The 27261-nt window shown below is 42.8% G+C and overlaps 1 long non-coding RNA gene across 2 annotated transcripts; it reads right to left on the bottom strand.

Annotated features, from left to right (window-relative positions):
- Positions 1 to 11585: 11585 nt before the first annotated feature.
- LOC134168708 (uncharacterized) lies at positions 11586 to 26990 on the bottom strand. 2 transcript variants are annotated; one of them, XR_009966639.1, is made up of 5 exons: positions 26751 to 26990; positions 20075 to 20243; positions 18809 to 19054; positions 12876 to 13001; positions 11586 to 11928 (listed from the first exon to the last, which is right to left on the bottom strand). It is a non-coding gene; the product is annotated as an uncharacterized LOC134168708 (long non-coding RNA). The 2 variants fall into 2 exon arrangements; XR_009966638.1 differs by lacking the exon at positions 26751 to 26990 and adding an exon at positions 21721 to 22470.
- Positions 26991 to 27261: the final 271 nt, after the last annotated feature.

Genomic DNA, 27261 nt, shown 5'->3' with positions numbered 1-27261 from the left:
CTCACATTCTGCCTGCAGCACTGTCCCAGTGTAACCATAACTCACATATAGAGTGTCTGTGTAAGAAAAAGCAGACATGAAAAAGTTATTTCTAGCCTGCACCAAAAAGGCAGTCTTTCAGAAATGCTGCTGTTGTTAGTTGCTTGTGGGTTTTTTAAGGCATATGGTTACACTGTTTTCAAAAAAAATATTTCATATTCCATTCTTCGCACATCCTGATATTTTGTTCCTTTGGTGGATTGCTGTGTGAGGGATACTAATATTTGCTGGACTAGACTTTTGGACTAGATCTTTGGACTTGTGCAGATGTCCTGGTTGTGAAATCTTGCTTACTCCATTATCCATCTCCCAAGCCATCCAGTTCTCCAGTGAATTCTCTTTTTATGGCTGTAACAAGTAAATTTTCTGGCTTTCACAACTCATGAGGAAAGACAGTGTTCCATGATTTATTTATACTTATATTTTTGTAATTTGCACAAATGAAATGATCTACAGGAAAGGACTCTCAGTAGTATAAATACATGTTATCACAAAGAACACATTTGTAACATCATTAAAGAAACTTCAAAACTAAAAAGCATTTTGATTGCAGCAGGCCATTTAATATGCATACCCCTCACTGAAATTAAGCTACATTAGCTAATCAGTGAAGAAATAAGAGGAGCAATATCTTGGTGTGAATTAACAATGCAGGCTCTGCAAGACAGTTAATTGAGATCTGAAACACAGGGAATTACAAACAAGAGACCAAAATATTCAGAATTAGCATGTTCTGAAGTTTGAGAGCACTCCCACTTAACAAAAAAATTTCATCTTTTAGGCAGAAAGGCATGACCAAAAACTCAAACACTGAGGGATGACAATTCTTTCATCTAACTGCAGCTGTAGCTCAGGTTCACAGAGGAGAAAAGTGAAGGCCAAGAGAGGCAATTATCCTGTTGTTTCTAAACCTGTACCATCATACACTTAAAGCTACCAGTACTCATTCCACAAGAGCAGCAGTCTTGAGAAAGAAATTCCTGTGCTAGGCACTGCACAGAAGAGCCAGAACTTCCTTAGATGCCATTCAGGAGACAACAGACAGACAGAGACAGGTCATTGAATGCAAGGACATAAGGAGCAGGGGGGAGGGACTGCAGCCCTGGAGTACAGGCAGCCCAACACCTTTCTGTGCTTTGAGTAGAGTACCTAATCAAAGATCCTAAACACCTCCACAATGGGATAATTGGATGGATTGTCTCCACTTCATAGATGGTAAGGCAATCTCAGCAAAAATACTCCCTGAATAAGCACAGGTTTCACGTATACAGATGACAATTACTCTACTGCTTTTGGGGACCCATGCTAGGAAAGCCTGTGGTGCTCCAGAAAGGTGCACAGATGTAATATTCAAAAACCAAAAGCCCTTCAACATAAGCACACACTTGTGCATATGTACGTCTCTTCCATGTACTGCATTCTGCCTGGCTCCTGACAGAGCAAAGGACTGGCTTGAGCCAGCCACTTGCTTTAACTGGTGAAGATGGCACCTCTGCAACACATACCCCTCTGCTATAAGCTTATTGTTTAAGACAGATTACTAGACAACTTCAGTGTTAACTGCTGTAACAGCACAAGCATTGTATTTCTACGGACAAACCTAATGTTCATTTTGTGCACTCTTATAATCTTATATAGATTACACATTGCACTTTTTCATTATGTTTTGTATAATGAACTCTCAATTAGCCAGGGCAACAGGGGAGGCAGGAGACAGAATAATCAGATAAAGCAAGAACATGTGTAATACAAACCACATGTAAATTAGGTCGTAAGAACGGAGTATATATATTTAACTTCAAAAAAGTTCATATGAAAAATCAGGCAGTAAACATAATGAAAATGAGGTGGCAGAGGGAAGTGGTTAATCCACAACTCAAATAATCTTCACACAGCTAACCAGAAGTTGATTTTCCATGTTTACACCTGCAGTAAGCCCCACAGCTGCTCTCCTGGCCAAAAATTCCAGCCTTTGGCTGGTGTAGGCCTGGGACTTTAGCAACTAGGGAAGAAAACCCTGACATCGGTTTTGTCTTGGTGAGAGAGATACAGTCTCTCATGGATATAGAGGTTCTCAAATTGTGATTAGTGAAGGTGGAAATCATGACTGGTACCTAATGCTTTGCAGCCATAGGCTTCTAGCAGACCAAAGACCTCTGGAGGTGGAAACTAATGAAAAGCAGCTTCCAGGCTACACATGCATGCTGCATTTCTTCAAAACATCCTCACCGTCTGCTGGACTGAGAGAAATTCCAGCCTGGCTAAGCAGCCATTTCTGACATACTTATAAAAAACCAAAATGTGCTTTAGTCCACCAGAACTTATTGAGGAAAAAAAACAAAATCAGAACTAAAACCTTTAATTCTCCTGCCACAGGAAACAAAAAACTTTGCCCCATCTCTTCATATTATGGGTATCAGTTCCTCTGCCCTACCAGTGTAGTCACAGACAGGTTTCTGTTATTCAAGCTTTGTTCTAATAAAGAAGTAAAAGCAAGAAAAACAGAAAATCCATAGAGATTTTATGGTATTTTGAAAGCCACTCTGAAAATCTCCCATGCTGAGAAGACATGATGTCCCTTCCAAATCGTGGTCCCCAAGGCCATCCCCAGAAAACAAGGCCAATGAACAAATGACTTGAGAACACAGCACCTGTTTTCAGTACTGACTGAGAAGGGCAGGGAAAAAGTGCCATGGAAGCAAGGGGTCTGGAAGATTTTAGAGTAAGAGGTTTCTGCTGCAGTGCAGGAATTTAATTGAAGAGCTCTTTCTAGTTTCTGAGAAAAAAAAAAGAGAAAAGACAAGTCTATTTCAAGAGGTTTGGGGCATTCCTGAAGAATCAGATTTATTTATTTGCACTGCTGCAAAGAGCTTCAGAAGAGAACTGGAAATGTGCCTGGTGCTGGATAAAATCTCAAAGAATTTACAATCAAAATGATGGGACAAACGCATTCCAGTTTTACAAATGTGAAACAAAAGCCTCAAATTATGCTGAAAGCCCATGATAGAGCTCAGCTTCAATTTACATTCCTGAATCTGATTTAATGCCTTGCCTATAAATCTCTTTGTCTTTTAATTGTGCCAATTTACTTTATAATTTGCCTCATTTACAAAGGTTATTAAAATTGACAACTGAAAGTAAAGTGACATAGTTTAAAACATGAAATAGGAGAAGCAGCAATGCAATTCTGTGTCCAGTGCAGATTCCTTCAGCCTAACTCCTGCTGACGCTCACCAGTGTGGGAATTCCTCTTGACTAGGTAGCAGTGATGGCCTACAGCCAGCCAAGGGAGGCTAAATAGCGCCCAGCTGGCTGACGCTGGTACAAAACTAATGTGACTGCAGCTGCGCGCTAGTATATCAAGATTTGCCCTCATTCAGACAATCTCTGTTACAAGAATGAACGATCTTGAGCAGAAATGTCTTAGTTATGAGAAAATTAGTAATGGCAGAGGTGAAGCACAACCGCAGGCAGCATTAAAACTAGTCATTCATATTTAAAATTTACTTCCTTAGTTTACGTAAACACATCATTCGTGCTAGGAGTCTCAAAATGAGATGTGATCAAGCCTTCTCAAGTTCCATTACTTTCAAGAAATACAGAAACAAAGACCAGTTCACCTTGAGAATTACACACACCAAACTGTTGCTTGTAGCTTGACTTTTTCTGCCCTTTTAATCTGAACCTGCACTTGAATTGACTGCATTTAGATCATAAGGCTACATCCACACAGAGCTGCCATCTTTCCAGTAGCACATGTCACTCCGATGCCCCAGGTGAAGAATCATCTGAGCTGGGTGCTACTGGAGACTGGGAGAGCAAATCCCCCCAGTATGGATGTTCCTCTCACACTCCTGCCCAAGGACCCACCTTGGGCTCATCAGAGCTTTCTTTCTTCAGCAGTGGCCATAAGCAGATCTTTAAAGGAGAGTAAGAGTGGGCCAAGTACATGGGATACTTCCCTGCAAGCTCTTCCAACCTCCAACTGTTTTCAATTCCAGGAAATTCAGCTGGATGTGGTTTGTCAGTCTGATAACCACAACAGATTTCTCTTCTGAGTACTTAGTCTCCCCTGAAACTCACGTAAAATTTTGGTTCTCACTAAGTCTGTTAACCACTGCATGAAGAGCAACTTCATTCTGTTTGTTTTGAACCTGGCTATGGGGCTATGTGGATGCACAACCTGACTCAATACACCTGCTCGTACATTCATGCACAGACGTTTGATTTGTGAGATAAAATCTGCAGCTCATACCTAACTTTACCATCAAATGTGTGAAAAAGAGCTGGATGCTTCAAATGGGATTCTCAGCAGCCATCTGGCACACAGTGTTATCTAAACTAACTGACAGAAAAAGCTGGAAAGGAGGGTGTTTAATAAAAAAACACCGACTTTTCAGGCTAAGGCCACTAAGGCCTCAGATGAGGATTCATAACCCTCACACTCTGCTCTCTCACCACCTCTGTTATTCCTTTCCAAGCTGCAATAGGCATCAGTCTTGCCTGCTGTGGTACAAGAGGAGCAATTTGGCACCACTACTGGAGCTGGGATACCATTCCAGGATGAAGAAACCATTCAAATTCTGCCCTAACCTCCTGAATCATCTCTTGTCTCCAGAAGAGTGCTCCAGCAACCAAGTAGTAGATGTTTCAGTAGTGGTGAAGCACTCTCCACTCATTCAGTGATTGTCCAGGCACCGTGGCAGGGGGAACTTCAAAATATTGACACATGATAATGCAGGTGGCTGCTGTGGGCATTCCCCACCTGCAGGATGGGGATTCAGCACTCCAGACACTCCAGACACTCCAGACGCTCCTCCAAATGCTGCTTCTATATTTCATGCTAAACCCTCTGGTGTTCACATCACTGAAAATCCTGAACTCTTAGTCACAGGAGAGCCACAGAGATGCAGACACATATCACAGTGGTTTCAGTTCTTGGCATTCACAGAAGCATAAGTTCTGATGTTCATTGTCCACCCGTTAATATATGGTGCTACTTGAGGTGTCCCAGGGTATCTGTACTCCAGCTGTCTCTCCAGAGACTGCACGCCTGCCATAGGACCTGAGACATGATTGCTGGGCTTGTGCAGTCACTTTGTTCTACTAAATTTCCAGGCTTTAGCTCAGTTTATATAAAAGATGGATCTTAGCAGTTTGTTACTAACTGGAGATTGATCCTGCCCATGAAGGATGTGAGCTTTCCTAAGGCTGAGTTTGCTGTTCAGGGTCTTCACAGGAATTTGTTCTTACTTCAGAGCTCACAGCTTCATCTGTTTTTTCTGAGGCATGGAGATTTAAGCCAGGCCCTTCTAGTCAAGCAACACTTCCACAGCCACACATCTTTCAATAGTCACAAAAATCACATCTCCTTCAGAATAGAACATACGATCTAGTTTTAGGTAGTTCTGAGAGGAGCAGGGAGTTGAACTCGATCATCCTTATGGGTGCCTTCCAACTTGAGATATCCTATGATTCCATGATTTTCATTATAAATAAAGCATCTGATACACTAATCATATTTCCTGGAATATAAACCAATTTCTATTCCTACTGAAGTCTTCGTTCTTCGTAAGTTGCTGCAAATAGCTTAGACAAACAGGAGGTGGCTTGTCTGGATTGTTTACCTTGAATATTTGACATTAGTAATTTACAGTGAGCGATCCTTACCTTAGATCAATACTCAGACATTTCTCCTCCTTGATGAGATGGTAAAATTTAATGAGAGAAAAAAAGGTACAAATAGATAATAAAGAACAACTCTTTACATTAATATTGCATTACACACATTACTTACTCCCAAACCCAGACACTGACAAATCCAATGTAATTGACAAGCCACAGTTTAAAAGCCACATAGACATTGTCAAATGCAAGCTTGAGTATAACCATTTTTTTTTCCCAAGTCCTTACACTGCAGCATCCAGGCAACCCTAGCCTACACTGCCACAGTGTCCCTAAAAATATAGGGTTATTTGTATACACAATTGAGTTTTTTATAAGGCACAGGGACACAAAATTGTAAGAGGTTTTTTTTATACCCTTTTCCCTTTCACCTAAAAATTACACTCATTCACTGTATTTCTGCAGAAACTTTACTTAAAATTTTCCTTAAGTACCTTTTTGAATAAAGGCCAAAGATCATAAAATTAAGAACTTAGGACTACAGAAATCAAATTAATAGGCTAGTGTACCTGAGGGAGCATATAAGAAACCACCATAAAATAATAACAGCAATGCTGACATATGTATATAAGAATACAGGGGAGTGTGCACATGTGCATGTATTAGTGTCTGCATTTCCAGCCTCTCTTGGAAAGGTGTAGTATGCAATGTGAGTTTGAAAATCACCATTAAATTATTTCTAGAAGACACAACAGAGACCATACAGGACACACTAATATGGGCAGCTGTCAGTAATAAGTTCATGCATCAGGTATACTCTCTCTCACATCTCATGCATCTGATGGCAAATGCCTGCAGGACTAAACACGTAGGGTGTGATGAGGTTTTGGGGTGATACTTGCTGGTACAAAGACACAATAAAAAGGGACCTTCATACTCCTGTGGAACTAGTTAAAGGCCTCTTACTGGGAAACTTATTAGGACCTCCCTTATGCATGATTTAACCTTCATTTCCCTGGTCCTGATCCAGAGTCCGCTGAAACAGTGAAAATGTCCATTTCCTTTGGTGAGTGTTGCATTGCCTCTCTTTTTTTCTTTTCTTTTTTTTTTTTTTTTGGCAAATTCATGCCTTAGTTAAGTCCAGCTCAGCCATTCAATTGTGTAATGGCAAACTCCAGCTTCACAAAACCTGTTCACGGCACCCAGAAACTAATTTTCTAGCTGAAAATGGTAAGACCTTCAAATAGTCACAGCATGGGGTGTTTGACTTTCCATTTTTAGAGCCTATTGATTCAAATGTACTTGCATCACATTCTTAAATTGTTCCTACATCCCTAAGACTTAGAAATTCTTTTTGCTTTTGTTAATGAAAACAGTCTCTTGCACAGGCACCTGCCCCAAGGATCTAAGGCTTTAAGAATGACATATTTAATGAAAGCACAAGGGTTAGTTTGTGCTGACTTGTGGTTAACTCATGTTAATCACACTAAGTAATGCTGAGCCATAGATCTGGGGGGAGATAGTCGCACTGAACAGTAAATTTGGCAAAACCTGGTTTTCTAAGGAGTGAGAATATTTGCCAAGTCAAATCAACTCTTACAAACTGTTCTAGCCAAAAAAAAAAAAATGAAGAAATGTAAAAAATGTCAAAACACTCCTCAACATTGTTTGAGTGAAATGTTCTATTTCAGAAACATCAACACCTTGTGTCCTCATTTTCTAAGTAACACACTGATATTTTCTATTTGGAAAGGCATTTTTTGCTACAAACTGAACTGAGCTTCAGAAAAGCGGTGTTAGAAAGGGTTAAATAACCTGATAATTAAACTTGAGGAATTGCCTCAAGCCAGCTGGTCTTGGCATGGTTTTTCAAAACAAAAATCTTCAAATCCACTGTAATTTGCTGCGAGGAAACCCACAGCTTCTTAGCTGTGAGGAGATGGCTTAGTAGCTTAAAGTTATTAGGAAGGAATTGTCTTCCTAAATTTGACTACCAGTTTTGACAACATTTCCTCAATGACCTTGACTACATCATTCAACCTTCTGTGCTTCAGCTTCCTACCTGCGTTTTCCTAGGATTGTATCGAAATCATCTCGTGTCAAGAACATTAATTTATCAGTATGGATTGTCATTTACTTTTCAGTTTATCTGTGACAAGGCTGTCTTGTAATGTCATTGTCATCTTATTAACTGGGAAAGTAGAGCTGTATGAGTATTTTTACCCCACTGTGGATTATAGGAGTTTGGTTGGTGTGGTTATTTCCATTCCTCTAAGTAATTGAGTGATTCTTCTAGTGTGTTTGTATGCATTCCTAATCTGTTCCAGCTCACATTTGCCCCTCAGTAATCATTCCTTCAAAAATAATTGTATTGAACTGTGGAAAATAATAAAGAGAAACGTCATTGTACGCACGGTGCCGCACACAGTTCCTTCCCCGGTGGAGGAAGGTTTCTCGTGCAACCTACTGTGTGCTCATGATTTTTGCTTTCTTCACAAGGAAATTAAATGAATTTCAACAACCAAGCTTTAACCACCAGTAAAATACTAACCCTCTGGCACAGGTCATTACCAACAAGGCAAAGAGGCTCACACAGAAGCAAATACTTGTGCCTAACCTGTGCTCTGGGACCTCTCAGAAGTTTTGCAATATCAATTACTGGGACTAAGCCATTATAAAGGTATTTGTGCACAGCAAGTTTCCAAGTTCCCTTTCTTTTTCTATTGCACTCACTGGTCACTGGTGGCCCATGGGCTGCTGGGTGGCACCTTGATGGGGACAACACAAGGCCTCTGCTCCCAAGGGACCTGTGTGGGACATGGTATTGCTGCATGGCACAGACACAGCAGCAGCCCCAAGCAATGCAGTTTCTCGAGTGTCTGCTGACCAAAACTGTCCCTCTTCCAGCAACAAGCAAGGAGCAAAAATACTGGACAATTCCCAATACCGAGTTTCATTTTGTAGTAAATGGAAGTATTTTGCTCCTAAACTATAAAAACATAAAATAGAAGTGTTTATCTAGCTTACACATGGATTATTTTCCAGAATGCAAATGGCCTCTGGCCACATATGCACTGTTCCTAGGACAAGGAAAACCCTCCAGCTCTGCCCTGCTGGACTCTGCCTCAACTCCCAGATAGAACAGCCCAGGGACTTTCTCACATCCCCACCATTAAACTCTCCGAAGGCAGGGTGGCCAAGTCCAAATCACCTTACAGAGCAGTCCCAGGCAGACACTGGGCTGCCCAGCAGAGCACCTTGCTGCCCTGGCCAAAACCCACACCCACACCTTTGCTGGGGCTCCAGCCTCAGTACCACTACTGGAGTGTCTTGGGAGCACCAACAAATTTATCTGGGAGGGAAAGGCTGAATATTGCTGCTAACAGCTTGCTCATGGGACACGGACACTGTCAGAGCTAAACTATACACCTGAGGTCACAGCAACTGACTGTGAGAGAGGCAAGCAGAGGCCAGGGCACTGCCAGGCCACCCAAGTGCTTCATGAGCCCCAGTACACATCCTAAAAGCCTCTCTAGAGTGCAAATGGTCACAGCAACACTTCACAAGCATGAAAAGGTAAAACTTCAGCTGGTGGGAATTCAAATAATGTATGGCAATGAGTATGAGGAGAGGGTGTGATCACATGCACAAGCACATGCACTCGAAGGAGAAACCAAAGGGAAACTCAGGCCACCTCTAGGACCTATCTGCTCTCTGCAGAAAGCAGAGTAACGACTAGAGATCATGTTTTTACAGCTGATTTCAGTTTTCCAGCTTGTGATGCTGAGCAACAAAAAAAAAAAGCTTCTTCCAAACAGAAGTACACATATGTTTTGGGAGATGTAACTTGTTAATTACTTTATATGAAATAATACATTTGGCTGGGGGTAATGTTATATGTTGCTTCATGGTTTTTATTCAAATCCAGTAATGACACTTCATAAATTCTTAACTTCAACAGGACTCCAACACAAGCTTAGCTGCTTTGCTGAACAGAAGTGAGTTTCATCATCCACCCAAAGATAAGCAAATGCTTATTTCCTTCAATTCTTCTTGGGAAAACAGCTGGAATCTTGAACTTCTTGAAATTCTTTCTCAATCCTAATCCATATTTCTATCTTATTCAATTTTCTATTAGGACTCATTGCAGATTTTTCTGTTCCTTGCTGAAACATTGACAGAATGTCTTCTAACATCTCGTCTTCTTACAGAAATAAAAAGTATGCTTAACTCCATAAAAGATGTATTCAGCAGGAAAACCCATAAATTTGACTAGCCGTTGTTACATTTGTTACTATCTCTTTCAGTGCAGGAACCCATTTCTGGAAGAGGAAACATGCCAAGGCTTCCAAAACATGCCAAGGCTTCCAAACTAGTAATGCATACTTTTAGCAGGGCACTATATCTTTTGGTAAAGGCTTTGCCTTTGAAGTTGATGACCCTCTGCAATAGTCACATGAGCTTAATTTTGAAGCTGCAAATTCAGTTGCTGTTGAAATATACAGCAAAATTGCAGTTCATTCATCTGCTAAATGTTCAGCACCTGCCTCCTTTCACTACATGCCAGCATGGATAACTTTTCCTCCAAATACTACAACTGTGTTTAAAACCTCTCACATTTTTTCTGAAGATACTATAGAAAACTAAGAATCAGTTTATGAGCTACAGGTATTTTTGGATCCCTAGAGCTGTACATTGGGTATTTGCAGGGTTCTTTTTTGTCACTGCTAGGTACCACCAGGTCTGTACATACGCTTGCTTGGTTCTGACTGCTATTATGATATCCGACTAGGGGTTTAACATAAAAAGACCTTGATCCTGAATAGAGGAAAATATTTTGATCAAAAGAGCAAGTTTTGCACTGTGCTTTCAAAGAAGTAGGTATAGGCAGAGCTTGCTAATTTGAAGCATGAAGGAGCCCTGATTTTCAGAGACTCCATTTCCTATGAAGGGAAACCTCCAGGAAGCAAATCTTCCATCATTGTTTATGGTCTGTCCCAAAGAATTCAGTATAAGCTCATCTCCACTGACTCTAAGGCTTGTCCTCCACTGTCTTGATGATGTAGATGATCAAACCATCAGAGACATCTAAGGAAACACACACAGTCGCTACTGCAGGATGGTAAAAGCAAGACACCCTAAACCCCATGTTGCCTCTGCTGTGCACTACACAACTGATCAGAGAAGATTCTCAAACAAAAGGGATTTTTCTTTAGATGTTTTATTTGCCTCAGGCTGGATTAAAGAACATTTGCTCAGAGCACATGCATCTTCTTTTAAAAATGGTCATGACCAGAGCAGTACCTCTGCAAAGAAAAGATGTGTTAAGAAAAAAAGACACCTGAAAATATGTTTTCTTCAGAAATTCTGTGTTCTCCAGCATCAGTGCTGATTTTCTTATTGGCCTTGAGGGAGCACTGCTACATGCATTTTGGCTGGTTAGCAAAACCAAGCAGGAATGACTGCCAGGTATTTGAAATGCCTGCGCATCTTTTCCATTACACCAGGATAAATACTGCTCTCTGTTATAAACACAGGGTCTGGTCATATTCCCATCAAAGTTAGAGGCAAATTTCCCATTGACTTTAACAGTGTAACACAGGGCCTTTACAGAACAGACAGGGTACCTTTATATTTCCTACTGAATATGAAAAAGAAAAACCTGTGTACCAAAGTCTTTGATCAAAAAGAAAACAAACACATCTTAGGGGCTTTTTAATAACTTTTTCCCCAATAAAAAAGAGTAAAGTTGGCCTGAAATTATTATACCTGTTTGAACAGAAAGCATACTTTCTAGCTAGGCATTATATCATTCAATCTATGAACACAGAGATGTAATATAAAGTAATAAAGAGGAAATACAAGATAAAGTAAGATACAGACATATTAAATTGCTTAATGAAAACACAAGAGAAAAAGAGTGAGTAGAAAATATGGTTTCCTTTATTGAGAAAAATCCCTTTTCAAATGCTTAATCAATATAAGGTTCATATTTCCTGACTTGAGATATTTTTTACATTTATTTTTTTAGAAAATTATTAAATATCTTTAATGAATATAGATTGTTGCTTCTCTGCAGCCTGGCCTGGCAGCATCCTGGATAGATTGTTCTCTCTTACTCTGCTTTCTTTCTACAGCTGACTGTTCCAAGCAGTCCATCTCATAATTTAATTTCAGATCATTCTTGTCACTGAATTCCATCCCATAAATGTAAATATGTATTTGCAAATGCAGCTGGGGAAAAGGAAATCCTGAAGGATCATGCTGTTGGTGATCTGGAGATGAGTCAAATTAACATGGAACATTTGTTATCACTTAATATTTTTATGTTCTTGTACTGCAGACCAGATTGAGGCAATAAGAGGATTGTAGTTAAATCACTAGTATTCCTGTTTTATCAATATTCATTGTCCACATTCTATTAAATACCAGAGTCTAGTGACCAGGCTGTAAGAATCTGAGACTTCAGTCAGTGCCTGAGGCCATAAAGCCACCTGCTCCACCATGGCATCTATCCTTAAGTTGTCCAGCATGACATCTATCCTTAAGTTGTAAAAAAAAGCTTCTATGGTAACAACAGCTTCTATGGTGTTTGTAAATAGCCAGTTCTCCACATTCTCCCACCGCAGACCACTGGGGATGTAAGCCCACCACCCTGAACAATACCCCATGAATGCCTCTTGAGAGATCACTAAAAATTAGTGAATATCAGCTGAGGCTCCTTAAACTGTACTGTGTTTTGAACTGTACCCATGGCCAAGGGGCATGCAGGTCAGGGAGGGCTGGAGCCCTCCACATACTATGTGTACCATGCAGCAGTGGCTGGAGGGGAGGAGCAGCTCCTAGAGGTGCCCTGGGTTGGTTGTGCTGGGGTTATGGAAATCACAGGAGGGGAACATGTAGAGACAGGCAAATAAACCATAGTGTATTGAAGCAATCTTACTTATATATCCAAGTTAAATTTGACCAGTTTCTAAGGAGTACCACTACAACCAGCATGTACATATCACCGGGAGCATCATCTCCTTCCATTATAAAAATCTAATGATGCTTTATAAACAGAAATGAGGTCAAGCTAGCAATAAGCTGTCACACAAAATGCTGACATCTCGAAATATAGAGTATCTGAGAGATTTTTTTCTCATTAAAAATACTGCATTTGTTTTTCTCAAATGAAGTAGAAGTCATAAGAAAAATCAACATTACATTACCTAATTGTCCTTATTTTCATTTTGAATTCCCCCAGCGCGGGGCTGGGACAGCTCCGCTCCTTTGCACTGAGTGCCATGACAACCAACAGACCCATCGGATACCTGCATTGCCATCCTGCTCGTTACCTGGAGAAAAATGTACATACCAAACACTCAAACTCTTTTTAGACTTATTAAATATAAATAACTAATATGATTTGACCTAGATAGCTGAATGTAATGTATCATTGACTCCCCTGCTGCTTGCCTTGAAAAAGCCTTTGAGAGGGCAGCGACAGGTCGCTGCCCACCAGGCGCAGGGAGGAACAAGCAGGTTGTGTTGCTGGTGTCCCAGACTGCGGACCAATATCGTTGCCTCCAGAAAGAGAGCTTACAGTAAGGTGACTACAGCAACTCAGACAGAGACCCCGTCCCAAACCGTGGCTGTTCAGGTCTCTGGGTGCAGGGAGTGCCAGAGCCTGCTGCTGCCGGGGGAGGGAGGACAGCATTCCACCTGCGTGAGGTGTGAGCAGGTAGAAGATCTGCTTAGCCTGGTGGCAAGACTTAAGGAGGAGGTTGAGACGCTGAGGACTATCAGGGAGTGCGAAAGGGAGATCGACTGGTGGAGTAACTCCCTGGCGTGCCAGTCGGAACGGTTCCAGGGAGATACCCCCCAAAAGGGGAAGGACCCCCTGCCTTCTCACACAGAGGGGGATGGCCCGAGACAGCCCCTGCCCTGTAGCTGTTGCGCAGAGGTAGGGGACCAAAGAGATGACGAGGGTTGGAAGAGAGTTCCAGTTCGACGTCGTGGGAAACCCTCCCCCCTTCCTGCCCTGCTTCCCCAGGTGTCCCTCCGTAATAGGTTCGAGGCCCTGGATCTTGAAGGAGAGGTAGGTGAGGATGTGGGGCAAGGCCAGCCCACAAGACCACATAGGAAAAGGGGGTCGACATTGCACCTCAAGACTGCCTCAGTTAAGAAAGAAAGAAGGGTCATTGTAGTAGGGGATTCCCTTCTGAGAGGAACAGAGGGCCCGATATGCAGAGTTGACCCTCATCATAGGGAAGTGTGTAGTCTGCCTGGAGCCCGGATCAGGGATATCACCAGGGCGCTCCCCAGCCTGGTGCACCCGACAGACTACTACCCGCTGCTGGTCTTCCAGACAGGTGGGGAGGAAGCTGCTTCCCGCAGTCTGAGGGGGATGAAGAAAGACTACAGGGCCTTGGGGCGGATGGTGAAAGAGTCTGGGGCTCAAGTGATCGTCTCCTCACTCCTTCCATCTTCCACTGATGATGTGGGAAGGAATGGGAAGATTCAGTTCATGAACAATTGGCTTCGAGACTGGTGCTACAGGCAGGGCTTTGGATTCTTTGATAACAGCTGGTTTTATAGGGCACCAGTCTGGACAACGACAAGTGGGAAAGGTTTGTCTCACAGAGGCAAAAGGATGCTGGGGCACAAATTAGCAGGGCTCATTTGGAGAGCTTTAAACTAGATTTGAAGGGGGATGGGGTTGTAGCTGGGCTTGCCCCAGTGGGGCAGCACTCCAGAATTGATGAAGACTGGGAGGCCCCCTATAATCCTACGGTGAAATCGGTGTGCTCAGCTCGCTCCCTGGAATGTCTGTACACCAATGCGCGCAGCATGGGAAATAAACAGGAGGAGTTGGAAACCGGTGTTAAGTCAGGAGACTATGATCTGGTGTCAATTACAGAGACGTGGTGGGACAGCTCAAATGACTGGAATATAGTCATGGAGGGCTATGTCCTTTTCAGGAAAGACAGGCCAGCCAGGAGGGGTGGTGGGGTTGCTCTTTATGTGCGGGAGCAACTACAATGCACCGAGTTCTGTCCAGGGACAGATGACGAGCGAGTTGAGAGTCTGTGGGTGAGAATTAAGGGGCAGGCTGGCAGGGGCGATACTGTTGTGGGTGTCTGTTACAGACCACCGGATCAGGGTGAGGAAGTTGACGAGGCCTTCTACAGGCAGCTGAGAGCGGCCTCACAGTCACAGGCCGTGGTCGTCATGGGGGATTTTAACTTCCCTGATGTTTGCTGGAAGGACCACTCGGCAACCCAGCCGCAGTCCAGGAGGTTCCTCCAGTGTATGGATGATAACTTCCTCCTGCAAATGGTGGATGAGCCGACCAGGAGAGGAGCGCTGCTGGATCTCATCCTCACTAACAAGGAGGATCTGGTTGAAGCAGTAAGGGTTGGGGGCTGCCTTGGTTGCAGCGACCACGAGATGGTGGAGTTCAGGATCTTGTGTGATAGAACTAGGAGAATACCAAGTAGAATTGCAACCCTGGACTTTAGCAGGGCAAACTTTGGCCTTTTCAAGCAACTGCTAGGGGAAATCCCATGGGCAAGGCTGCTTGAAGGTAAAGGGGCCCAAGATAGTTGGTTGACATTCAAGGACTGCTTTTTCCGTGCTCAAGATCGGAGCATCCCGACACATAGGAAGTCAAGGAAGAGGGCCAAGAGACCTGCGTGGCTAAATAGGGAATTGCTGGGTATGCTCAAGTGGAAGAGGAGAGTTTACAGGTCATGGAAGGAGGGGCTGGCCACTTGGGAGGAATATAAGGCTGCTGCTAGAGGATGTAGGAAGACAGCTAGGATGACTAAGGCATCCTTAGAATTAAACCTGGCGAGAAGGGTCAAGGACAGCAAAAAGAGCTTTTTCAAATACATGGCAGACAAAACTAACACCAGAGGCAATGTAGGCCCACTGATGAACGGGATGGGTGCCCTGGTGACAGAAGATGCAGAGATGGCAGAGTTACTGAATGCCTTCTTTGTCTCTGTCTACTCTGCTGCAGGCAGTCCTGAAGAGCCCTGTACCCCTGAGACCTTAGACGAAGTCAGGTCAACGGAGCGGTTTGCCTTAGTCGATGAGGAATGGGTTAGAGACCAGTTGAGCAATCTGGACATCCATAAATCCATGGGTCCAGATGGGATGCACCCGCGGGTGCTGAGGGAACTGGCAGAAGTCATTGCTAGACCGCTCTCCATCATCTTTACCAAGTCTTGGGAAACGGGAGAGGTGCCTGAGGACTGGAGGAAAGCAAATGTCACTCCAGTCTTCAAAAAGGGCAAGAAGGAGGACCCGGGTAACTATAGACCGGTCAGCCTCACCTCCATCCCTGGGAAAGTGATGGAACACCTTATCCTTGGTGCCATCTTAAGGCATATCAAGGATAAGAGGGTTATGAGGGGCAGTCAACATGGCTTCACCAGGGGGAAATCATGTTTGACCAATCTCTTGGCCTTTTATGAGGAAATAACACGGTGGATGGATGATGGCAGAGTGGTGGATGTGGTCTACCTTGACTTCAGCAAAGCATTTGACACAGTCTCCCACAGCATCCTCACAGCTAAATTGAGGAAGTGTGGTCTGGATGATCAGGTAGTGAGGTGGACTGCGAACTGGCTGAAGGAGAGAAGCCAGAGAGTTGTAGTCTATGGGGCTGAGTCTAGTTGGAGGCCTGTAACTAGTGGAGTGCCTCAAGGGTCAGTACTGGGACCAGTATTATTTAATATATTCATCAGTGATTTAGATGAGGGAATTGAGTGCACTATCAGCAAGTTTGCTGATGACACTAAGCTGGGAGGAGTGGCTGACACGCCAGAAGGCTGTGCTGCCATCCAGCGAGACCTGGACAGGCTGGAGAGTTGGGCAGGGAATAACTGGATGAAATATAACAAGGGAAAGTGTAGAGTCCTGCATCTGGGCAGGAACAACCCCAGGTTCCAGTATAGGTTGGGGAACGACCTGTTAGAGAGCAGTGTAGGGGAGAGGGACCTGGGGGTCCTAGTGGACGACAGGATGACCATGAGCCAACACTGTCCCTTGTGGCTAAGAAGGCCAATGGCATCCTGGGGTGTATTAGAAGGGCGGTGGTTAGTAGGTCGAGAGAGGTCCTCCTTCCCCTCTACTCTGCCCTGCTGAGACTGCATCTGGAATATTGTGTCCAGTTCTGGGCCCCTCAGTTCAAGAAGGACAGGGAGCTGCTGGAGAGAGTCCAGCGAAGGGCAACAAAGATGATTAAGGGAGTGGAGCATCTCCCTTATGAGGAAAGACTGAGGGAGCTGGGTCTCTATAGTTTGGAGGAGACTGAGGGGTGACCTTATTAGTGTATATAAATATATAAAGGGGGAATGTCCACGAGGATGGAGCCAGGCTCTACTCAGTGGCAAACAATGATAGGACAAGGGGTAATGGGTACAAACTGGAACACAAGAGGTTCCACTTAAACTTGAGAAGAAACTTCTTCTCAGTGAGGGTGACGGAACACTGGAACAGGCTGCCCAGGGAGGTTGTGGAGTCTCCTTCCCTGGAGACATTCAAAACCCGCCTGGACACATTCCTGTGTAACATTATCTAGGTGTTCCTGCTCCGGCAGGGGGATTGGACTAGATGATCTTTCGAGGTCCCTTCCAATCTCTAGCATACTGTGATACTGTGATACTGTGATAACATCCCAGTATAAAACAACCCTAAATGTAAAAGCATTTATGTACATTACAGAGACTAAGTAAAGTTGCTACAATGAGATCATCAGTTTTATTATGTTTTAAGAGAAGATTTCCTTAAAAAAAAAGCTTTGAAAGTGAAAAATGTGAGTACGGTATTCAAGACTTTAAGTACTAATTCTGTGCTGTAAGTACAAATTTCCATCGACAGCGTAGTTAAAGCACTCCTATAAATTATATACATCACAAATCTCTGTAATTAGTGTCCCCAAAGAAAAAATTATTTTAAGTTGCTCTTAGAGCTCTAGCTTTTTCACTTTACTGGAACCCAAAAATATCATAGCATTTAGCAGTATCCATCTATAAAACAAGCTGTAGTTACATATACTTTCAAACACAAATAAAGAAAATACAGATATATGAGTTTACGGCCACTAGCCATTACAGAAACACCACTTATGAAAAGGTGTATCCAACTCAATGTAAGTCTAATGCTTCTCTTTCATCTTGCAGTTGATCGATATATATGAGAAATTTTATATGATACCAATGTCCAATTTGCATTTGATGTGCAAAACCCAACAATAGATCCAGCTTTACTTCTTGTCCTTATAAATGATGTTATCATTTTAACAGATAACCTATTTAAACATCCTAATGTTTCTCTAAGCACCATCTTTCTGGTAGCTGACCCTTGCAAGAGAATATAAGATTCTTACCTGAAAAATGACAAAGAGCTGCAGACCAAACTTCACACTTCAGCTGACTCAAGGCTCTCATTTAATTAGCACATCTTTATCTCATCCCAATTTATATTAATGAATTTCTTGGCAATACAGGAAAAAGGCCTGGCACCTGCACCCTAGGACCTAGGTAAAGAAACTGCTTTAAAGAGGATGAGTTTGGAGTTCTTTGTCTGATTTTAACTTTATTCACTTTCATTGTCCTGTTCTCTAATCAGTATTATTAGATTCTACCACAGCTTCCTCTTCAAACATCTCTCCAGTCTTCTTTCCTCATATCACTGAATTCCCACAGCCTTTGTTTTGTATTTGATTTTCTCCCCTTTAATGTCTCTCCAAACATTTAATTGCTTTTTCAGTTTCCCAGATAACATCCAGAGATGTTCAAACATTAATGGCTTTGCTTCTAGCTACTGACCAGCCATATAAATCTGTTCACACACCGCAACTCTCTTCATGAAAATTAGGTTCAACTCTGTCCCAAACTTCAATACAAAATCTGTTTGAAATCTGTTGATTTAAACCAGTGTGCCACTGCAAACACACTTGTCGATGCAGAACAACCACCTTCATAACCCTCATGTTTTGACACGTTTGAATCTGTCAGGAAGTCCAAATGAATTTCATTTGTAGCTGGGAGACAAATAAAACTGATTTGGGTGGAGGTTCCCCCATAAACGAATTGCATTAGACTCAGCACTGCCTTTCATCTGGTACCACACTCATTCGTCTTTTGCTTACAGGAAGGGGAGACTGCTTCTTCTGCCACTCCTAATTCAGACCACACAAGCTCCAGCAAAGATGCACAAGTTGGCTTTAGGCTGGAATTTTGCCCACAGGAGCTGGTGAAATCACTTCTTCTCTGTTTGAGAACAAACTACACTCACACGAGTGCATCAGGGAAGGAGGACCGTAGGAAAACATAACTAATCTGCTTGTACATGTTGTCCTCTGTGGAATGTTCTTATTCCTCTGCTTCATGATGGCCTAAGTGAGAAAAAAAAAGATAAACATTTAACTAACATGTGAGGTCACCCCGATTATTTATTACTGGGACTTGTTTGCTTGTTTGTTTGCAGCTGCTAACTCCATTCACTGAAGTACCCCCTGGATGCAGTTTCCAACAGAAAATTTATTAACTGGAATTGAATATCAAAACCACCAGATATGCACAGCTGCACTATGGAAATGTATGTTATCGCCTGCACATTATCCTGGGTTTCTTCAGAGTTTAAATGAATGTTTGAAAGAGGAACATGGGGGTAAAAGATTTAGAGGAAAAATACGTAAAAACAAAAGCATCAAATTTGAAGCCCTATATATGACCCAACGGTACTCAACTACCTATGAAATACATGTACATTTCTATGAGCTAAAACTGATGTGTGAGAATTGTGCTTGCAGCAAATGAGGAAGGCTGACCAAATGATACCCAAGCACCATTAGCCACAGCCCTGGGAGACCCAAACCAACCACGTCACTGCTCACAGGTGAAGAAGCAGGTAAACAGGACAGAAAATGTAGAACTTGATGAACAACAGGACTATGGTCTAACATTGCGGGGGATAACAAAAGTAAACAAGAACAGTAAGTGATGCCAATGGTAGAGAAATCAACTGCATTATATGCACAGACAGTGGTACCCAGTTCTGTGAATTCTGTGTTTTAGGACTAACTGGGAATTATTTTTGCTGAACCAGTGGCTACCAGTTCTGGAGTGGTGCTCCCTTTACAGGCTGGTAATATTGCTGAAAATCAGTTTTGAGTTTCAACTAGGGGATGTTGGCAAAAAACAGTGGAAAAACTGACACATGGGTAACGGAGACAGTCCCCTTCTGGCTGTCAGCTACCTTCAGCAAGATTCCTGCCAGCCCACACAGCTCCAGCTCTGCGTACAGCAGTAACTACAGTATCCCTACAACAAATTCCATTCCAGTTCTTCAGCACTCAGTTAAATGCTTGCTTCCCCTTCATGCACACAGTGCTGAAGTTACAAACAGAACTTACTTTAATTTGCTCAATATGCTGTCCCCTTTCCCACATTGCTCTTGCACTGGATTGCCCTGAACCCAGTGTCACTCTGCATTTCCCAACTTGTCAGCCGATAGAGTTAGGCCAGCCTCTGCGCCTTGTTTTCCACTTGCTCCTTTAGATCAGACAACCATGTGGGGACCACCTGAAAACAATTAAACAAGAAACTTCTCACCCTCTTTTGGACACACAAAACCAGACTCTTGATCAGAGCAATTCCAGGGAGAGGACACCTCATGGACTGCTTCAGTGCATGAGAAGTCCAGAGCCAGGCTTGTGGGAGCACACCATAACGGGATAGATATGTCAGGCAAGTTTCCCAAACCTTTCATTCCCAGGAATGACAGCAAAAATACCGAGAAACTATATGCGGTCATGTTTACAGTATTTTATTCTGTCTTATAGCATAATGCATTTAGAAGTGAGGAGCACACAACTCCATTACCTTCTTACATGATGAAACAAGTGGACTGAGAAGGCGAAAATCAAAGAAGATACGTTACTCGAGTAACCCATAATAATATTTCACAAACAACAGGTTTTGACATTTAGAAGTATGGACACGCTTCTATTCCTGCCACAAACATCTGCACAAATGAAACCAGCTTACACCAGGAGGTACTGACCAAGAACACCTGCTACCCCTAACAGCAACTGCATGTTGCATATGCTGTTTACTGACCATAAACTGCATTCATTTCTGTTTATCAAGGTTGTTTAGGTGAAGCTAATTAAAAACATCAAGATGTTGTCTCTCAGTCACTAAACACATAGACAACAGAAAAGTCATTTTAAAGACAAGTTAAATAAAAACATTGGTTTGCTTTTTCAGTTCTGGTTGCTGTTGCAGAATGACTCTAAGAGCAGAACCATAGAGTTCTGGAGGACTGTGCAAGCAAGGCAGGGGGTGGCCCCCACAGGTGGCCGGAGACCGGACCTGGGAGGAGAATGTGGAGGAAGCTGTGGGGGCTAACCAATACTGTTATGCCAAGAAGGAGTGGCTGAATACCACTCCTATATATGTGTGAACTGCGTCACAAATAAATTAGAAGTTGCTTATCACCCATATTGGGTTGGCCTGTCTGCTTCTCCTCACCACTTACAGGTTGCCTAAATCTACAAGGGTACAGGAGCAGGCAGATTTGTCAGTTCCGCACACCAGTGAGAATGAGTGCAGTCAACTTCTGAGCTGCCACCAGCAACAGTGAAGGGCAGAGAATGACAACAATCCTTCCACATAAACACTAGTTTCATTTCTGGTAAAATCTTGACTTCCTGTTTCATGGTACTTTCATAGTCTAGTCTTCACACGCATTGCATTACAGAAAGCAGTTATCATGCAAGAACATTGTTACACTTCCTTTTATAGTTATGACAGTGTAAAATGAAGGAAAATGCTGTTTCAGTAGACCAGACAGCATTGCACTTCAGGAGAAAAAAAATAGTCCAGACCTCTGTAGCGTTCAAAAATCTTTCCTCTGCACAAACATGACTTTTATTTAGATATTCAGAGTGCAGAATATTCTGCTATAAGAGACACAGATGATATTTGTTACTGGGAGAAAAGTCTTTTATGAATACTTGTATAAGACAGCTTTATGTGCCTCCAACACATCATTTACCTGATTTCCCATAAATACATTTTTTTCTTCAACTACCTTAAAACCAGCAACAAAACACAGAGGTACAGTCAGTCATAAGGGTACGCACATATTGCTGCCTCACAAGTAGCTGGAAGGCTGAAGTTTCTGTTAGAAGAGAAAATAATTAAAGTGATAGGAATTACTAGTTTTACCTCTGCTTAGCCCATCCCAAATAATACAAAAAAGTCTCTTGTGATTTAAAAATTACTACATATTTTAAGTGAATGAAGAAGGTGATGAAACATTACAAGGAGACAGAGGCAGGCACATCTTTTTATATGATAGGAGAGTATTCATAGCATGTCATCTTATCTGAGAAAGACATGGGTTTGGGAAGGAGAAAGGTGATTCTTCCTTCAGTGAAGAGACAACATAGATGTACACATATTTTGCTTAATTTATAGCTACAGGTATACTTGCATACCTGATCGTGATGCAATTTCTAAGCTTCAGTTCAGAAACAGCAAGACTACTATTCCCAGTAAATGTTTAGGAATTTTGTAGCACTGATGACATACCACTAGAGATACGACCTAGAGTCAGTGCAGGAGCAGTACAGGAGATACAGCATGTGCACAGCCTTCAGCACATGCAGGTGCCAAAGACGAGAAGAAACACAAAACCCTTTTCCCTTTCGCAGGTTCATGTTGTTCCTATTTTCTAAAACACAGGATTAGGCATGTGCCAGTTCCACCAGCTCCTACAGTGCAGGGAAACAAAAAGGATCCTTTAGCTTCAGCAGCAATGGCAATTCCCTCTGTCTTTCCTCACTTAAGAGAAACATTTTTGAAGTGCTGTGCTGCAACTGAGGTGAAGTGAGGTCAATAAAAGATTCCACCTGTACTAAGTGAAGACTCATGGGAAAATTGAGAAGAATTTTCCTATTCTCTTCCAAAATAAAATTCACTGGAAGGCCTTTGGAGATTCTAGACAAGGACTGTCACTTCACTCCTTTAACATGGCTAGAACTATCCTCTCTTGTTTCCACAGCATGAAGAGGAATGGTTACCACTGTAACATGCATGTCTCCTTCACATCTTAAGTTATTTAAAAACAGATGAATTTGAAGCTTCTTTATTCATCCTCAGAGGAGCTGTCTAAGGAGTTCAATATTCACAGTTCTGTATTTTTAAGCAAAACACTTAACATTATATCAGTAGCATATAAGCTGATGGGTGTTTTATGCCCTGTTCATATAAAAGCCCATTAAACTAACTGCGTTTCAGCCTTTGAGGATGGTAGAAAAGGAAGCCTTAGTTGATGAACTGCACAGTTACCACCAAGGAATACCTACACATATCTCTACCAATAAAATTTTCATGTTATTTCTTCAGTAGATATCAGCATGGTCATTACAGAATGTGAGAGTTTTCCAAAGCTTAATAGGCTTTTTCTTTCTACGCCTAGCGGTAACTTGTCCACAGTAAGCCTTTGTACTTGACTGTAGACCCACTAGTATAGGTTTGGTCTACTTAGTTTAGATTTTCTAGTTTTTCACATTAGCTATACTTTTTACATCCCAAGAGGATGCTTTGAAAGCCCTATGCTGTACAACATCATCTGGAGTTGTCCTGGGTTTAGCAGTAGCAGTCAATTTTTCTCCTTCTTGGTAGCTGGTGCAGCATTGCGTTTTGACTTCAGCTTGGGAACAGTGCTGATAACACTGATGTTTTCAGTTGTTGCTAAGTGATGTTTACCCTGACCAAGGACTTTGTGAGGCTCATGCTCTGCCAGGGAGGAGGGGAAGCCAGGAGGAAGCAGAGACAGGACACCTGACCCAAGCTAGCCAAAGAGGTATTCCATACCACAGCACATCATGTCCAGGATTTAACTGGGAGTTACCTGGAAGGACACAGGCTTTTGGGTCGGACTCGTTTCTCAGCGGATGGTATTGTATTCTCTTCCCTTGTTACTTTCTCTTATCATTGTTGTTGGTGGTAGCAGTGGTGATTTGTGTTGCACATTGTTCGCTGGACTGTTCTTCTCTCAACCCGTGGGAGTTGCACTCTTTCGATTCTCCCCCCCATCCCTTCAGGAGCAGCGAAGGGGAGAGACCCGGGGCGGGGGAGGGGGGGGCTCGATTGCTTCCAGCCCGGCACCACTCACTGGGAGTGAGTGAACAAGCTGCCTGGCTAGGGTTTAAACCACGACAGGCGTTCAAAACTCTGGAGTTTTCACCTGGTGCTTAATTTTTCCCTTTCACTTTCTCCAAACGGAATCTCCCTTTCCATGAGGCAAGGCTGACAACTCCATCATCATGTATATGGTAATATTCTCACCTGAATTGTGTCTTTGGCAATCAGGTAAAGGCATAAAGAGGATTCTGCTTTGGTTCTTATTTCTTGTGAAGTAGAGAAGAAGGAAAGGGATGTTTCTTCTCCCTTTATAAGATGCGAGTACCAAAAGAAATAATTAATTGTGGAAATCCTTATCTACCAATAGGGTATCTTTTCCAAGAAAGACTATTTTGCATATATTAACATAAGCCAAATAAATTATTGGGTTTATCTTTTTATGTGCATTTTTTCTTCCTGATGGCAAGCTAAAAATAGAATATTAGAATAGTTTGGGTTGGAAGGGACCTTCAAAGGTCCTCCAGTCCAACACCCCTGCAGTGAGCAGTGACACCTTCCACTAGATCACTGCACTCTGCAAAACAACCTCTTGGACAAATCTTGCTTGAGAAATTGCCAATTTACTTATTTTAATAAGCCTATGACCTATCAGACAACAAAGCAAGCAGGGAAAGCTCTGCTGGACTCCGGGCTTTTCAGCTGTTTCTGTACGTAAAACAATTGGTACATATGTACATATTCATGCATGGGGGAGAACAAGTTCAGATTTAACAGTCAATATGCGTATGTGCATACCACAGCACACAGCTTGTTGTTAATAAAAAAAGCTAATAAACAAAGCTTTGTGAGTTTACTTTCCATTAGAAAAGCTCAATAAACACAAGTGCTGACTTTCTTCTAATCTGCTCTCACCAAGTAACCTCAACATAACTTACTCTACCCACTGAAAATTTTCACTGTTTATCAGTTTAAAATTGATCACTCATTTCTTGTTTACTGTTGCAATAACAGCTCTGCAGCTGAAGGAAAAAGGGTTTATTCTTAGAAATAAAAGGAACACAGCCGTATTCATGTTATGGCATTTTCCTCATATTGTAGAGTTATAAAAATGGAGAAGGAAACTGTTGGAGGGAGGGGGTTCCTACTCTGTGAATTCACATTAAATGTAGGAAACAATTCCACAGAGGATGGCCACCCAGTTTGGCAGTCTCTGCCTACTGTTATTTCACTTTCATTTTACTGAATAAAATTGTCTTCTACTACACAGATGGACAGGGGTAGAGCAGTTGATGTCATCTACCTGGACTTGTGTAAAGCATTCAACAGTGTCCCACATGACATCCTTGTCTCTAAATTGGAGAGACATCAATTTGACGGATGGACCACTCAGTGGATAAAGAACTGGCTGGGTGGCCACACACAAAGAGTTGTGGTCAATGGCTCAATGTCCAGCTGGAGACCAGTAACGAGTGGTGTCCCTCAGGGATCGGTGTTGGGACCGGTCTTGTTCAACATCTTTGTCGCTGACATGGACAGTGGGATTGAGTATGCCCTCAGAAAGTTTGCCAATGACACCAAGCTGTGTGGTTCCGTTAATACCCTGGAGGGAAGGAATGCCATCCAGAGGGACCTTGACACGCTTGTGAGGTGGGCTGATGCCAACCTTGTGAAGTTTAACCATGCCAAGTGCAAGGTCCTACACCTGGGTCAGAGCAATCCCAGGCACAGCTACAGGTTGGGCAGGGAAGAGATTCAAAGCAGCCCTGCAGAGAAGGACTTGGGGGTGTTGGTTGATGAGAAAATGAACATGATCTGGCAGTGTATGCTTGCAGCCCAGAAAGCCAACCGTATCCTGGGCTGCATTAAAAAGAGCGTGACCAGCAGGTCGAAGGAGGTGATCCTGCCCCTCTACTCTGCCCTTGTGAGACCTCACTTGGAGTATTGTGTGCAGTTCTGGTGTCCTCAACATAAAAAGGACATGGAACTGTTGGAACAAGTCCAGAGAAGGGCCACGAGGATGCTCAGGGGACTGGAGACCCTCCTGTATGAAGACAGGCTGAGAAAGTTGGGGCTGTTCAGCCTGGAGAAGAGAAGGCTGCGTGGAGACCTCATAGCAGCCTTCCAGTATCTGAAGGGGGCCGATAGGGATGCTGGAGAGGGACTGCTTATTAGGGACTGTAGTGACAGGACAAGGAGTAACGGATTAAAACTTAACCAGGGGAAGTTTAGGTTGGATATAAGAAGGAAATTCTTTCCTGTTAGGGTGGTAAGGCACTGGAATAGGTTGCTTAGGGAGGTTGTGAATGCTCCATCCCTGGCAGTGTTCAAGACCAGGTTGGACAAGGCCTTGGGTGATATGATTTAGTGTAAGGTGTCCCTGCCCACAGCAGGGGGGTTAGAACTAGATGACCTTAAGGTCCTTTCCAACCCTAACGACTCTATGATTCTATGATTCTACACTGACATTTCTACGTCCTACTAAAGCAGTAATCTGCTGGTTGCAATATGAAGTTTCGCTGAGTTCATTGATAGCTCAAGGTCTTCAACATCTCACTTAGACTCTGATCCAAAATATACTGAGATAAGTGATGCATTCCTCTTACTACAGTAGACTTCATGACACAGTACCTTGGGCAGGCCCCTTTTCCACCAGGTGGTCTGGGGTATACTCTACACCATTGGATTGGCACACTTTGCTGTTCAGAAATCAGGTTGTTGACACGTGGGTAGGAAACTCCCTTCTACCTAAGGTGCACACAACTGCATACTGCTGGCGAAAGCCATGTTCCCTTAAAGTCGGAGATGACTCTTCCAGCAATATCAAAGGGAACTGGAACGGATCTTTCAGTCAGCATACTGTGGCCCACAAAACCAACAGTACTTGTAACCTGCTAAAGTTGAAAACTTCAGAGAGGAAAAAAATATATGCATTACCTGTGCTGGCACAGCCATAAAAAAAATTTACCTACTCCAGTGAGATCCCTCCAGCTGTCCCTCTGAAAAATATCTCTTCTACTCTTTGTGGGCTTTTCTAAATATCTTGGTAAAACAGCAGCAATTTAAAGCACACCATTAGAAAAGGCAGTCCCATACTGTTAAGCACTTTATGTCTATTTTACATGAGTCCAGCAGGGGTCATATGAGGGACAGTGACTTGGTTTTATATACTTTTTTCCCTTCATTCTCTCACTTCTCCAGGGGTAGCACAGCCACAGAGGAACAAGGTAGGAGTTGGAATAGCTCCAAGAAGCTGACTCACCCTCTGGGATGCCATCCACAATGCAGAGTGGTAAAAAGTGTGCTATCCCTTCACCAGCACGCAAGCCTTGCTGCAATTTGGTTCTAATGATGCTAGCCCAGGACCCTGGAGACATGCAATTCCACATGGCCGTGTTGCTCTAGTAAAGTACCTTGTCTCCTGCTGCATCTCTATAATAGTTTCCCC

Source organism: Pezoporus occidentalis, unplaced genomic scaffold (genome assembly GCF_034315485.1).
Source record: "Pezoporus occidentalis ecotype Australia unplaced genomic scaffold, CSIRO_AGI_Poc_V1 ctg32, whole genome shotgun sequence".
Taxonomy (NCBI): domain Eukaryota; kingdom Metazoa; phylum Chordata; class Aves; order Psittaciformes; family Psittacidae; genus Pezoporus; species Pezoporus occidentalis.
The sequence above is the reverse complement of the archived record's forward strand: the minus strand, read 5'-3'. Positions and strand labels throughout refer to the sequence as shown.